Source organism: Heterodontus francisci, chromosome 14 (assembly GCF_036365525.1).
Source record: "Heterodontus francisci isolate sHetFra1 chromosome 14, sHetFra1.hap1, whole genome shotgun sequence".
Taxonomy (NCBI): domain Eukaryota; kingdom Metazoa; phylum Chordata; class Chondrichthyes; order Heterodontiformes; family Heterodontidae; genus Heterodontus; species Heterodontus francisci.
In genome coordinates, this window is record NC_090384.1 from 109857959 (window position 1) to 109873819 (window position 15861).

Consider the following 15861-nt stretch of genomic DNA (forward strand, 5'->3'; position numbering starts at 1 on the left):
TGGTGGAGGCAGGTTCATTGAGTGTTTGGATCTGGAATGCACTGTCTGAGAGTGTAGTGGAGGCAGGTTCAGTGAGTGTTTCGGATCTGGAATATACTGTCTGAGAGTGTGGTGGAGGCAGGTTCTGTGAGTGTTTGGATCTGGAATATACTGTCTGAGAGTGTGGAGGAGGCAGGTTCAGTGAGGGTTTGGATCTGGAATGCACTGTCTGAGAGTGAGGTGGAGGCAAGTTCAGTGAGTGTTTAGGATCCGGAATGCACTGTCTGAGAGTGTGGTGGAGGCAGGTTCAGTGTGTGTTTACGATCCAGAATGCACTGTCTGAGAGTGAGGTGGAGGCAGGTTCAGTGAGTGTTTAGGATCTGGAATGCTCTGTCTGAGAGTGTGGTGGAGGCAGGTTCAGTGAGTGTTTGGATCTGGAATGCACAGACTGAGAGAGTGGTGGAGGCAGGTTCAGTGAGTGTTTCGGATCTGGAATATACTGTCTGAGAGTGTGGTGGAGGCAGGTTCTGTGAGTGTTTGGATCTGGAATGCACTGTCTGAGAGTGTGGTGGAGGCAGGTTCATTGAGTGTTCAGGATCTGGAATACACTGTCTGAGAGTGTGGTGGAGGGAGGTTCAGTGAGTGTTTGGATCTGGAATGAACTGTCTGAGAGTGTAGTGGACGCAGGTTCATTGAGTGTTTAGAATCTGGAATATACTGTCTGAGAGTGTGGTGGAGGCAAGTTCAGTGTGTGTTTAGGAACTGGAATGCACTGTCTGAGAGTGTAGTGGAGGCAGGTACAGTGAGTGTTTAGAATCAGGAATGCACTGTCTGAGAGTGTGCTGGAGGCAGGTTCGGTGAGTGTTTAGGATCTGGAATGCACTGTCTGCGATTGTAGTGGAGGCAGGTTCAGTGAGTGTTTAGGATCTGGAATATACTGTCTGAGAGTGTAGTGGAGGCAGGTGCAGTGAGTGTTTAGGATCTGGAATACACTGTCTGAGAGTGTGGTGGAGGGAGGTTCAGTGAGTGCTTAGGATCTGGAATGCACTGTCTGAGAGTGTAGTGGAGACAGGTTCAGTGAGTGTTTAGGATCTGGAATACACTGTCTGAGAGTGGGTTGAGGCAGGTTCAGTCAGTGTTTGGATCTGGAATGCACTGTCTGAGAGTGTAATGGAGGCAGGTTCAGTGAGTGTTTACGATCAGGAATATACTGTCTGAGAGTGTGGTGGAGGCAGGTTCAGTGAGTGTTTAGGATCTGGAATACACTGTCTGAGAGTGTAGTGGAGGCAGGTTCAGTGAGTGTTCAGGATCTGGAATATACTGTCTGAGAGTGTAGTGGAGGCAGGTTCAGTGAGTGTTTAGGATCTGGAATATACTGTCTGAGAGTGTAGTGGAGGCAGGTTCAGTGAGTGTTTCGGATCTGGAATACACTGTCTGAGAGTGTGGTGGAGGAAGTTTCAGTGAGTGTTTAGGATCGGCAATGCACTGTCTGAGAGTGTGGTGGAGGTAGTTTCAGTGAGTGTTTAGGATCTGGAATGCACTGTCTGAGAGTGTAGTGGAGGCAGGTTCAGTGAGTGTTTAGGATCTGGAATGCACAGCATGAGAGTGTGGTGGAGGCAGGTTCAGTGAGTATTTGGATCTGGAATGCACTGTCTGAGAGTGTGGTGGAGGCAGGTTCAGTGAGTGTTTTGGATCTGGAATACACTGTCTGAGAGTGTGGTGGAGGCAGGTTCAGTGAGTGTTTAGGATCAGGAATATACTGTCTGAGAGTGTAGTGGAGGCAGGTTCAGTGAGTGTTTAGGATCTGGAATATACTGTCTGAGAGTATGGTGGAGGCAGGTTCAGTGAGTGTTTAGGATCTGGAATGCACTGTCTGAGAGTGTGGTGGAGGCAGGTTCAGTGTGTGTTTAGAATCTGGAATGCACAGCATGAGAGTGTGGTGGAGGCAGGTTCAGTGAGTGTTTAGGATCTGGAATACACTGTCTGAGAGTGTAGTGGAGGCAGGTTCAGTGAGTGTTCAGGATCTGGAATACACTGTCTGAGAGTGTGGTGGAGGGAGGTTCAGTGAGTGTTTGGATCTGGAATGCACTGTCTGAGAGTGTAGTGGACGCAGGTTCAGTGAGTGTTTAGGATCTGGAATATACTGTCTGAGAGTGTGGTGGAGGCAGGTTCAGTGAGGGTTTGGATCTGGAATGCACTGTCTGAGAATGAGGTGGAGGCAAGTTCAGTGTGTGTTTAGGATCTGGAATGCACTGTCTGAGAGTATGCTGGAGGCAGGTTCGGTGAGTGTTTAGGATCAGGAATGCACTGTCTGCGATTGTAGTGGAGGCAGGTTCAGTGAGTGTTTAGGATCTGGAATATACTGTCTGAGAGTGTAGTGGAGGCAGGTGCAGTGAGTGTTTAGGATCTGGAATACACTGTCTGAGAGTGTGGTGGAGGGAGGTTCAGTGAGTGCTTAGGATCTGGAATGCACTGTCTGAGAGTGTAGTGGAGGCAGGTTCAGTGAGTGTTTAGGATCTGGAATGCACTGTCTGAGAGTGTAATGGAGGCAGGTTCAGTGAGTGTTTACGATCAGGAATATACTGTCTGAGAGTGTGGTGGAGGCAGGTTCAGTGAGTGTTCAGGATCTGGAATATACTGTCTGAGAGTGTAGTGGAGGCAGGTTCAGTGAGTGTTTAGGATCTGGAATATACTGTCTGAGACTGTAGTGGAGGCAGGTTATGTGAGTGTTTCGGATCTGGAATACACTGTCTGAGAGTGTGGTGGAGGAAGTTTCAGTGCGTGTTTAGGATCTGCAATGCACTGTCTGAGAGTGTAGTGGAGGCAGGTTCAGTGAGTGTTTAGGATCTGGAATGCACAGCATGAGAGTGTGGTGGAGGCAGGTTCAGTGAGTGTTTGGATCTGGAATGCACTGTCTGAGAGTGTGGTGGAGGCAGGTTCAGTGAGTGTTTTGGATCTGGAATACACTGTCTGAGAGTGTGGTGGAGGCAGGTTCAGTGAGTGTTTAGGATCTGGAATACACTGTCTGAGAGTGTAGTGGAGGCAGGTTCAGTGAAGGTTTGGATCTGGAATTCACTGTCTGAGAGTGAGGTGGAGGCAGGTTCAGTGAGTGTTTAGGATCTGGAATACACTGTCTGAGAGTGTAGTGGAGGCAGGTTCAGTGAAGGTTTGGATCTGGAATTCACTGTCTGAGAGTGAGGTGGAGGCAAGTTCAGTGTGTGTTTAGGATCTGGAATGCACTGTCTGAGAGTGTAGTGGAGGCAGGTACAGTGAGTGTTTAGAATCAGGAATGCACTGTCTGAGAGTGTGCTGGAGGCAGGTTCGGTGAGTGTTTAGGATCAGGAATGCACTGTCTGCGATTGTAGTGGAGGCAGGTTCAGTGAGTGTTTAGGATCTGGAATATACTGTCTGAGAGTCTAGTGGAGGCAGGTGCAGTGAGTGTTTAGGATCTGGAATACACTGTCTGAGAGTGTGGTGGAGGGAGGTTCAGTGAGTGCTTAGGATCTGGAATGCACTGTCTGAGAGTGTAGTGGAGGCAGGTTCAGTGAGTGTTTAGGATCTGGAATACACTGTCTGAGAGTGGGTTGAGGCAGGTTCAGTCAGTGTTTGGATCTGGAATGCACTGTCTGAGAGTGTAATGGAGGCAGGTTCAGTGAGTGTTTACGATCAGGAATATACTGTCTGAGAGTGTGGTGGAGGCAGGTTCAGTGAGTTTTTTGGATCTGGAATACACTGTCTGAGAGTGTAGTGGAGGCAGGTTCAGTGAGTGTTCAGGATCTGGAATATACTGTCTGAGAGTGTAGTGGAGGCAGGTTCAGTGAGTGTTTAGGATCTGGGATATACTGTCTGAGAGTGTAGTGGAGGCAGGTTCAGTGAGTGTTTCGGATCTGGAATACACTGTCTGAGAGTGTGGTGGAGGAAGTTTCAGTGAGTGTTTAGGATCTGGAATGCACTGTCTGAGAGTGTAGTGGAGGCAGGTTCAGTGAGTGTTTAGGATCTGGAATGCACAGCATGAGAGTGTGGTGGAGGCAGGTTCAGTGAGTGTTTGGATCTGGAATGCACTGTCTGAGAGTGTGGTGGAGGCAGGTTCAGTGAGTGTTTTGGATCTGGAATACACTGTCTGAGAGTGTGGTGGAGGCAGGTTCAGTGAGTGTTTAGGATCAGGAATAAACTGTCTGAGAGTGTAGTGGAGGCAGATTCAGTGAGTGTTTAGGATCTGGAATATACTGTCTGAGAGTGTGGTGGAGGCAGGTTCAGTGAGTGTTTAGGATCTGGAATGCACTGTCTGAGAGTGTGGTGGAGGCAGGTTCAGTGAGTGTTTAGAATATGGAATGCACAGCATGAGAGTGTGGTGGAGGCAGGTTCAGTGAGTGTTTGGATCTGGAATGCACTGTCTGAGAGTGTAGTGGAAGCAGGTTCAGTGAGTGTTTAGGATCTGTAATATACTGTCTGAGAGTGTGGTGGAGGCAGGTTCAGTGAGTGTTTGGATCTGGAATGCACTGTCTGAGAGTCAGGTGGAGGCAGGTTCAGTGTGTGTTTAGAATCTGGAATGCACTGTCTGAGAGTGTGGTGGAGGCAGGTTCAGTGTGTGTTTAGAATCAGGAATGCACTGTCTGAGAGTGTGCTGGAGGCAGGTTCAGTGAGTGTTTAGGATCAGGAATGCACTGTCTGCGATTGTGGTGGAGGCTGGTTCTGTGAGTGTTTAGGATCTGGAATGCACTGTCTGAGAGTGTGGTGGAGGCAGGTTCAGAGAGTGTTTAGGATCCGGAATGCACTGTCTGAGAGTGTGGTGGAGGCAGGTTCAGTGAGTGTTTAGGATCCGGAATGCACTGTCTGAGAGTGTGGTGGAGGCAGGTTCAGTGAGTGTTTAGGATCCGGAATGCACTGTCTGAGAGTGTGGTGGAGGCAGGTTCAGTGTGTGTTTAGGATCCAGAATGCACTGTCTGAGAGTGAGGTGGAGGCAGGTTCAGTGAGTGTTTAGGATCTGGAATGCACTGTCTGAGAGTGTAGTGGAGGCAGGTTCAGTGAGTGTTTAGGATCTGGAATGCACAGCATGAGAGTGTGGTGGAGGCAGGTTCAGTGAGTGTTTGGATCTGGAATGCACTGTCTGAGAGTGTGGTGGAGGCAGGTTCAGTGAGTGTTTTGGATCTGGAATACACTGTCTGAGAGTGTGGTGGAGGCAGGTTCAGTGAGTGTTTAGGATCAGGAATATACTGTCTGAGAGTGTAGTGGAGGCAGGTTCAGTGAGTGTTTATGATCTGGAATATACTGTCTGAGAGTGTGGTGGAGGCAGGTTCAGTGAGTGTTTAGGATCTGGAATGCACTGTCTGAGAGTGTGGTGGAGGCAGGTTCAGTGTGTGTTTAGAATCTGGAATGCACAGCATGAGAGTGTGGTGGAGGCAGGTTCAGTGAGTGTTTAGGATCTGGAATACACTGTCTGAGAGTGTGGTGGAGGCAGGTTCAGTGAAGGTTTGGATCTGGAATGCACTGTCTGAGAGTGAGGTGGAGGCAAGTTCAGTGTGTGTTTAGGATCTGGAATGCACTGTCTGAGAGTGTAGTGGAGGCAGGTACAGTGAGTGTTTAGAATCAGGAATGCACTGTCTGAGAGTGTGCTGGAGGCAGGTTCGGTGAGTGTTTAGGATCAGGAATGCACTGTCTGCGATTGTAGTGGAGGCAGGTTCAGTGAGTGTTTAGGATCTGGAATATACTGTCTGAGAGTGTAGTGGAGGCAGGTGCAGTGAGTGTTTAGGATCTGGAATACACTGTCTGAGAGTGTGGTGGAGGGAGGTTCAGTGAGTGCTTAGGATCTGGAATGCACTGTCTGAGAGTGTAGTGGAGGCAGGTTCAGTGAGTGTTTAGGATCTGGAATACACTGTCTAAGAGTGTAATGGAGGCAGGTTCAGTGAGTGTTTACGATCAGGAATATACTGTCTGAGAGTGTGGTGGAGGCAGGTTCAGTGAGTTTTTTGGATCTGGAATACACTGTCTGAGAGTGTAGTGGAGGCAGGTTCAGTGAGTGTTCAGGATCTGGAATATACTGTCTGAGAGTGTAGTGGAGGCAGGTTCAGTGAGTGTTTAGGATCTGGGATATACTGTCTGAGAGTGTAGTGGAGGCAGGTTCCGTGAGTGTTTCGGATCTGGAATACACTGTCTGAGAGTGTGGTGGAGGAAGTTTCAGTGAGTGTTTAGGATCTGGAATGCACTGTCTGAGAGTGTGGTGGAGGTAGTTTCAGTGAGTGTTTAGGATCTGGAATGCACTGTCTGAGAGTGTAGTGGAGGCAGGTTCAGTGAGTGTTTAGGATCTGGAATGCACAGCATGAGAGTGTGGTGGAGGCAGGTTCAGTGAGTGTTTTGATCTGGAATGCACTGTCTGAGAGTGTGGTGGAGGCAGGTTCAGTGAGTGTTTAGGATCAGGAATAAACTGTCTGAGAGTGTAGTGGAGGCAGGTTCAGTGAGTGTTTAGGATCTGGAATATACTGTCTGAGAGTGTGGTGGAGGCAGGTTCAGTGAGTGTTTAGGATCTGGAATGCACTGTCTGAGAGTGTGGTGGAGGCAGGTTCAGTGAGTGTTTAGAATATGGAATGCACAGCATGAGAGTGTGGTGGAGGCACGTTCAGTGAGTGTTTGGATCTGGAATGCACTGTCTGAGAGTGTAGTGGAGGCAGGTTCAGTGAGTGTTTAGGATCCGGAATGCACTGTCTGAGAGTGTGGTGGAGGCAGGTTCAGTGAGTGTTTAGGATCTGGAATGCACTGTCTGAGAGTGTGGTGGAGGCAGGTTCAGTGAGTGTTTAGGATCCAGAATGCACTGTCTGAGAGTGTGGTGGAGGCAGGTTCAGTGAGTGTTTAGGATCCGGAATGCACTGTCTGAGAGTGTGGTGGAGGCAGGTTCAGTGAGTGTTTAGGATCCGGAATGCACTGTCTGAGAGTGTGGTGGAGGCAGGTTCAGTGAGTGTTTAGGATCTGGAATGCACTGTCTGAGAGTGTGGTGGAGGCAGGTTCAGTGTGTGTTTAGGATCCAGAATGCACTGTCTGAGAGTGAGGTGGAGGCAGGTTCAGTGAGTGTTTAGGATCTGGAATGCACTGTCTGAGAGTGTGGTGGAGGCACGTTCAGAGAGTGTTTTGGATCTGGAATGCACTGTCTGAGAGTGTGCTGGAGGCAGGTTCAGTGTGTGTTTAGGATCTGGAATACACTGTCTGAGAGTGAGGTGGAGGCAGGTTCAGTGTGTGTTTAGGATCAGGAATATACTGTCTGAGAGTGTGGTGGAGGCAGGTTCAGTGAGTGTTTAGGATCCGGACTGCACTGTCTAAGAGGGCGGTGGAGGCAGGTTCAGTGACTGTTTAGGATCTGGAATACACTGTCTGAGAGTGAGGTGGAGGCAGGTTCAGTGTGTGTTTAGGATCTGGAATGCACTGTCTGAGAGTGTGGTGGAGGCAGGTTCAGAGAGTGTTTAGGATCCGGAATGCACTGTCTGAGAGTGTAGTGGAGGGAGGTTCAGTGTGTGTTTAGGATCAGGAATATACTGTCCGAGAGTGTGGTGGAGGCAGGTTCAGTGTGTGTTTAGGATCCGGAATGCACTGTCGTAGAGTGTGGTGGAGGCAGGTTCAGTGTGTGTTTAGGATCTGGAACGCACTGTCTGAGAGTGTGGTGGAGGCAGGTTCAGTGAGTGTTTAGGATCTGGAATACACTGTCTGAGAGTGTGGTGGAGGCAGGTTCAGTGAGTGTTTAGGATCTGGAATGGACGATCTGAGAGAGTGGTGGAGACAGGTTCAGTGAGGGTTTAGGATCTGGAATGCACTGTCTGAGAGTGTGGTGGAGGCAGGTTCAGTGAGTGTTTAGGATCTGGAATGCACTGTCTGAGAGTGTGGTGGAGGCAGGATCAGTGTGTGTTTAGGATCTGGAATACACTGTCTGAGAGTGAGGTGGAGGGAGGTTCAGTGTGTGTTTAGGATCAGGAATATACTGTCTGAGAGTGTGGTGGAGGCAGGTTCAGTGAGTGTTTAGGATCCGGAATGCACTGTCTGAGAGGGCGGTGGAGGCAGGTTCAGTGACTGTTTAGGATCTGGAATACACAGTCTGAGAGTGAGGTGGAGGCAGGTTCAGTGTGTGTTTAGGATCAGGAATATACTGTCTGAGAGTGTGGTGGAGGCAGGTTCAGAGAGTGTTTAGGATCCGGAATGCACTGTCTGAGAGTGTAGTTGAGGAAGGTTCAGTGTGTGTTTAGTATCAGGAATATACTGTCCGAGAGTGAGGTGGAGGCAGGTTCAGTGTGTGTTTAGGATCTGGAACGCACTGTCTGAGAGTGTGGTGGAGGCAGGTTCAGTGTGTGTTTAGGATCCGGAATGCACTGTCTGAGAGTGTGGTGGAGGCAGGTTCAGTGAGTGTTTAGGATCCGGAATGCACTGTCTGAGAGTGTGTTGGTGGTAGGTTCAGTGAGTGTTTGGGATCTAGAATGCAATGTCTGAGAGTGTGGTGGAGGCAGGTTCAGTGAGTGTTTAGGATCTGGAATGCACTGTCTGAGAGTGTAGTGGAGGCAGATTCAGTGTGTGTTTAGGATCAGGAATATACTGTCCGAGAGTGTGGTGGAGGCAGGTTCAGTGAGTGTTTGGATCTGGAATGCACTGTCTGAGAGTCAGGTGGAGGCAGGTTCAGTGTGTGTTTAGAATCTGGAATGCACTGTCTGAGAGTGTGGTGGAGGCAGGTTCAGTGTGTGTTTAGAATCAGGAATGCACTGTCTGCGATTGTGGTGGAGGCTGGTTCTGTGAGTGTTTAGGATCTGGAATGCACTGTCTGAGAGTGTGGTGGAGGCAGGTTCAGAGAGTGTTTAGGATCCGGAATGCACTGTCTGAGAGTGTGGTGGAGGCAGGTTCAGTGAGTGTTTAGGATCCGGAATGCACTGTCTGAGAGTGTGGTGGAGGCAGGTTCAGTGAGTGTTTAGGATCCGGAATGCACTGTCTGAGAGTGTGGTGGAGGCAGGTTCAGTGTGTGTTTAGGATCCAGAATGCACTGTCTGAGAGTGAGGTGGAGGCAGGTTCAGTGAGTGTTTAGGATCTGGAATGCACTGTCTGAGAGTGTAGTGGAGGCAGCTTCAGTGAGTGTTTAGGATCTGGAATGCACAGCATGAGAGTGTGGTGGAGGCAGGTTCAGTGAGTGTTTGGATCTGGAATGCACTGTCTGAGAGTGTGGTGGAGGCAGGTTCAGTGAGTGTTTTGGATCTGGAATACACTGTCTGAGAGTGTGGTGGAGGCAGGTTCAGTGAGTGTTTAGGATCAGGAATATACTGTCTGAGAGTGTAGTGGAGGCAGGTTCAGTGAGTGTTTAGGATCTGGAATATACTGTCTGAGAGTGTGGTGGAGGCAGGTTCAGTGAGTGTTTAGGATCTGGAATGCACTGTCTGAGAGTGTGGTGGAGGCAGGTACAGTGTGTGTTTAGAATCTGGAATGCACAGCATGAGAGTGTGGTGGAGGCAGGTTCAGTGAGTGTTTAGGATCTGGAATACACTGTCTGAGAGTGTGGTGGAGGCAGGTTCAGTGAAGGTTTGGATCTGGAATGCACTGTCTGAGAGTGAGGTGGAGGCAAGTTCAGTGTGTGTTTAGGATCTGGAATGCACTGTCTGAGAGTGTAGTGGAGGCAGGTACAGTGAGTGTTTAGAATCAGGAATGCACTGTCTGAGAGTGTGCTGGAGGCAGGTTCGGTGAGTGTTTAGGATCAGGAATGCACTGTCTGCGATTGTAGTGGAGGCAGGTTCAGTGAGTGTTTAGGATCTGGAATATACTGTCTGAGAGTGTAGTGGAGGCAGGTGCAGTGAGTGTTTAGGATCTGGAATACACTGTCTGAGAGTGTGGTGGAGGGAGGTTCAGTGAGTGCTTAGGATCTGGAATGCACTGTCTGAGAGTGTAGTGGAGGCAGGTTCAGTGAGTGTTTAGGATCTGGAATACACTGTCTGAGAGTGTAATGGAGGCAGGTTCAGTGAGTGTTTACGATCAGGAATATACTGTCTGAGAGTGTGGTGGAGGCAGGTTCAGTGAGTTTTTTGGATCTGGAATACACTGTCTGAGAGTGTAGTGGAGGCAGGTTCAGTGAGTGTTCAGGATCTGGAATATACTGTCTGAGAGTGTAGTGGAGGCAGGTTCAGTGAGTGTTTAGGATCTGGGATATACTGTCTGAGAGTGTAGTGGAGGCAGGTTCAGTGAGTGTTTCGGATCTGGAATACACTGTCTGAGAGTGTGGTGGAGGAAGTTTCAGTGAGTGTTTAGGATCTGGAATGCACTGTCTGAGAGTGTGGTGGAGGTAGTTTCAGTGAGTGTTTAGGATCTGGAATGCACTGTCTGAGAGTGTAGTGGAGGCAGGTTCAGTGAGTGTTTAGGATCTGGAATGCACAGCATGAGAGTGTGGTGGAGGCAGGTTCAGTGAGTGTTTTGATCTGGAATGCACTGTCTGAGAGTGTGGTGGAGGCAGGTTCAGTGAGTGTTTAGGATCTGGAATATACTGTCTGAGAGTGTGGTGGAGGCAGGTTCAGTGAGTGTTTAGGATCTGGAATGCACTGTCTGAGAGTGTGGTGGAGGCAGGTTCAGTGAGTGTTTAGAATATGGAATGCACAGCATGAGAGTGTGGTGGAGGCACGTTCAGTGAGTGTTTGGATCTGGAATGCACTGTCTGAGAGTGTAGTGGAGGCAGGTTCAGTGAGTGTTTAGGATCCGGAATGCACTGTCTGAGAGTGTGGTGGAGGCAGGTTCAGTGAGTGTTTAGGATCTGGAATGCACTGTCTGAGAGTGTGGTGGAGGCAGGTTCAGTGAGTGTTTAGGATCCAGAATGCACTGTCTGAGAGTGTGGTGGAGGCAGGTTCAGTGAGTGTTTAGGATCCGGAATGCACTGTCTGAGAGTGTGGTGGAGGCAGGTTCAGTGAGTGTTTAGGATCCGGAATGCACTGTCTGAGAGTGTGGTGGAGGCAGGTTCAGTGAGTGTTTAGGATCCGGAATGCACTGTCTGAGAGTGTGGTGGAGGCAGGTTCAGTGTGTGTTTAGGATCCAGAATGCACTGTCTGAGAGTGAGGTGGAGGCAGGTTCAGTGAGTGTTTAGGATCTGGAATGCACTGTCTGAGAGTGTGGTGGAGGCAGGTTCAGAGAGTGTTTTGGATCTGGAATGCACTGTCTGAGAGTGTGCTGGAGGCAGGTTCAGTGTGTGTTTAGGATCTGGAATACACTGTCTGAGAGTGAGGTGGAGGCAGGTTCAGTGTGTGTTTAGGATCAGGAATATACTGTCTGAGAGTGTGGTGGAGGCAGGTTCAGTGAGTGTTTAGGATCCGGACTGCACTGTCTAAGAGGGCGGTGGAGGCAGGTTCAGTGACTGTTTAGGATCTGGAATACACTGTCTGAGAGTGAGGTGGAGGCAGGTTCAGTGTGTGTTTAGGATCTGGAATGCACTGTCTGAGAGTGTGGTGGAGGCAGGTTCAGAGAGTGTTTAGGATCCGGAATGCACTGTCTGAGAGTGTAGTGGAGGGAGGTTCAGTGTGTGTTTAGGATCAGGAATATACTGTCCGAGAGTGTGGTGGAGGCAGGTTCAGTGTGTGTTTAGGATCCGGAATGCACTGTCTGAGAGTGTGGTGGAGGCAGGTTCAGTGTGTGTTTAGGATCTGGAACGCACTGTCTGAGAGTGTGGTGGAGGCAGGTTCAGTGAGTGTTTAGGATCTGGAATACACTGTCTGAGAGTGTGGTGGAGGCAGGTTCAGTGAGTGTTTAGGATCTGGAATGGACGATCTGAGAGAGTGGTGGAGACAGGTTCAGTGAGGGTTTAGGATCTGGAATGCACTGTCTGAGAGTGTGGTGGAGGCAGGTTCAGTGAGTGTTTAGGAACTGGAATGCACTGTCTGAGAGTGTGGTGGAGGCAGGTTCAGAGAGTGTTTTGGATCCGGAATGCACTGTCTGAGAGTGTGGTGGAGGCAGGATCAGTGTGTGTTTAGGATCTGGAATACACTGTCTGAGAGTGAGGTGGAGGGAGGTTCAGTGTGTGTTTAGGATCAGGAATATACTGTCTGAGAGTGTGGTGGAGGCAGGTTCAGTGAGTGTTTAGGATCCGGAATGCACTGTCTGAGAGGGCGGTGGAGGCAGGTTCAGTGACTGTTTAGGATCTGGAATACACAGTCTGAGAGTGAGGTGGAGGCAGGTTCAGTGTGTGTTTAGGATCAGGAATATACTGTCTGAGAGTGTGGTGGAGGCAGGTTCAGAGAGTGTTTAGGATCCGGAATGCACTGTCTGAGAGTGTAGTTGAGGAAGGTTCAGTGTGTGTTTAGTATCAGGAATATACTGTCCGAGAGTGTGGTGGAGGCAGGTTCAGTGTGTGTTTAGGATCTGGAACGCACTGTCTGAGAGTGTGGTGGAGGCAGGTTCAGTGTGTGTTTAGGATCCGGAATGCACTGTCTGAGAGTGTGGTGGAGGCAGGTTCAGTGAGTGTTTAGGATCCGGAATGCACTGTCTGAGAGTGTGTTGGTGGTAGGTTCAGTGAGTGTTTGGGATCTAGAATGCAATGTCTGAGAGTGTGGTGGAGGCAGGTTCAGTGAGTGTTTAGGATCTGGAATGCACTGTCTGAGAGTGTAGTGGAGGCAGATTCAGTGTGTGTTTAGGATCAGGAATATACTGTCCGAGAGTGTGGTGGAGGCAGGTTCAGTGAGTGTTTGGATCTGGAATGCACTGTCTGAGAGTGTGGTGGAGGCAGGTTCAGTGAGTGTTTTGGATCTGGAATACACTGTCTGAGAGTGTGGTGGAGGCAGGTTCAGTGAGTGTTTAGGATCAGGAATAAACTGTCTGAGAGTGTAGTGGAGGCAGGTTCAGTGAGTGTTTAGGATCTGGAATATACTGTCTGAGAGTGTGGTGGAGGCAGGTTCAGTGAGTGTTTAGGATCTGGAATGCACTGTCTGAGAGTGTGGTGGAGGCAGGTTCAGTGAGTGTTTAGAATATGGAATGCACAGCATGAGAGTGTGGTGGAGGCACGTTCAGTGAGTGTTTGGATCTGGAATGCACTGTCTGAGAGTGTAGTGGAAGCAGGTTCAGTGAGTGTTTAGGATCTGTAATATACTGTCTGAGAGTGTGGTGGAGGCAGGTTCAGTGAGTGTTTGGATCTGGAATGCACTGTCTGAGAGTCAGGTGGAGGCAGGTTCAGTGTGTGTTTAGAATCTGGAATGCACTGTCTGAGAGTGTTGTGGAGGCAGGTTCAGTGTGTGTTTAGAATCAGGAATGCACTGTCTGAGAGTGTGCTGGAGGCAGGTTCAGTGAGTGTTTAGGATCAGGAATGCACTGTCTGCGATTGTGGTGGAGGCTGGTTCTGTGAGTGTTTAGGATCTGGAATGCACTGTCTGAGAGTCAGGTGGAGGCAGGTTCAGTGTGTGTTTAGGATCCAGAATGCACTGTCTGAGAGTGTGGTGGAGGCAGGTTCAGTGAGTGTTTAGGATCCGGAATGCACTGTCTGAGAGTGTGGTGGAAGCAGGTTCAGTGAGTGTTTAGGATCCGGAATGCACTGTCTGAGAGTGTGGTGGAGGCAGGTTCAGTGAGTGTTTAGGATCCGGAATGCACTGTCTGAGAGTGTGGTGGAGGCAGGTTCAGTGTGTGTTTAGGATCCAGAATGCACTGTCTGAGAGTGAGGTGGAGGCAGGTTCAGTGAGTGTTTAGGATCTGGAATGCACTGTCTGAGAGTGTGGTGGAGGCAGGTTCAGAGAGTGTTTTGGATCCGGAATGCACTGTCTGAGAGTGTGCTGGAGGCAGGTTCAGTGTGTGTTTAGGATCTGGAATACACTGTCTGAGAGTGAGGTGGAGGCAGGTTCAGTGTGTGTTTAGGATCAGGAATATACTGTCTGAGAGTGTGGTGGAGGCAGGTTCAGAGAGTGTTTAGGATCCGGAATGCACTGTCTGAGAGTGTAGTGGAGGGAGGTTCAGTGTGTGTTTAGGATCAGGAATATACTGTCCGATAGTGTGGTGGAGGCAGGTTCAGTGTGTGTTTAGGATCCGGAATGCACTGTCTGAGAGTGTGGTGGACGCAATTTCAGTGTGTGTTTAGGATCTGGAACGCACTGTCTGAGAGTGTGGTGGAGGCAGGTTCAGTGAGTGTTTAGGATCTGGAATACACTGTCTGAGAGTGTGGTGGAGGCAGGTTCAGTGAGTGTTTAGGATCTGGAATGGACGATCTGAGAGAGTGGTGGAGACAGGTTCAGTGAGGGTTTAGGATCTGGAATGCACTGTCTGAGAGTGTGGTGGAGGCAGGTTCAGTGAGTGTTTAGGAACTGGAATGCACTGTCTGAGAGTGTGGTGGAGGCAGGTTCAGAGAGTGTTTTGGATCCGGAATGCACTGTCTGAGAGTGTGGTGGAGGCAGGATCAGTGTGTGTTTCGGATCTGGAATACACTGTCTGAGAGTGAGGTGGAGGGAGGTTCAGTGTGTGTTTAGGATCAGGAATATACTGTCTGAGAGTGTGGTGGAGGCAGGTTCAGTGAGTGTTTAGGATCCGGAATGCACTGTCTGAGAGGGCGGTGGAGGCAGGTTCAGTGACTGTTTAGGATCTGGAATACACAGTCTGAGAGTGAGGTGGAGGCAGGTTCAGTGTGTGTTTAGGATCAGGAATATACTGTCTGAGAGTGTGGTGGAGGCAGGTTCAGAGAGTGTTTAGGATCCGGAATGCACTGTCTGAGAGTGTAGTTGAGGAAGGTTCAGTGTGTGTTTAGTATCAGGAATATACTGTCCGAGAGTGTGGTGGAGGCAGGTTCAGTGTGTGTTTAGGATCTGGAACGCACTGTCTGAGAGTGTGGTGGAGGCAGGTTCAGTGTGTGTTTAGGATCCGGAATGCACTGTCTGAGAGTGTGGTGGAGGCAGGTTCAGTGAGTGTTTAGGATCCGGAATGCACTGTCTGAGAGTGTGTTGGTGGCAGGTTCAGTGAGTGTTTGGGATCTAGAATGCAATGTCTGAGAGTGTGGTGGAGGCAGGTTCAGTGAGTGTTTAGGATCTGGAATGCACTGTCTGAGAGTGTAGTGGAGGCAGATTCAGTGTGTGTTTAGGATCAGGAATATACTGTCCGAGAGTGTGGTGGAGGCAGGTTCATTGTGTGTTTAGGATCTGGAACGCACTGTCTGAGAGTGTGGTGGAGGCAGGTTCAGTGTGTGTTTAGGATCCGGAATGCACTGTCTGAGAGTGTGGGAAGGCAGGTTCAGTGAGTGTTTGGATCTGGAATGCACTGTCTGAGAGTGTAGTGGAAGCAGGTTCAGTGAGTGTTTCGGATCTGGAATACACTGTCTGAGAGTGTGGTGGAGGCAGGTTCAGTGTGTGTTTAGGATCTGGAATGCACTGTCTGAGAGTGTGGTGGAGGCAGGTTCAGTGAGTGTTTAGGATCTGGAATACACTGTCTGAGAGTGTGGTGGAGGCAGGTTCAGTGAGTGTTTGGATCTGGAATGCACTGTCTGAGAGTGTAGTGGAAGCAGGTTCAGTGAGTGTTTCGGATCTGGAATATACTGTCTGAGAGTGTGGCGGAGGCAGGTTCAGTGAGTGTTTAGAATCAGGAATGCACTGTCTGAGAGTGTGCTGGAGGCAGGTTCAGTGAGTGTTTAGGATCAGGAATGCACTGTCTGCGATTGTGGTGGAGGCTGTTTCTGTGAGTGTTTAGGATCTGGAATGCACTGTCTGAGAGTGAGTGGAGGCAGGTTCAGTGTGTGTTTAGGATCCGGAATGCACTGTCTGAGAGTGTGGTGGAGGCAGGTTCAGTGAGTGTTTAGGATCCGGAATGCACTGTCTGAGAGTGTGGTGGAGGCAGGTTCAGTGTGTGTTTAGGATCCGGAATGCAGTGTCTGAGAGTGTGGTGGAGGCAGGTTCAGTGAGTGTTTAGGATCTGGAATGCACTGTCTGAGTGTGT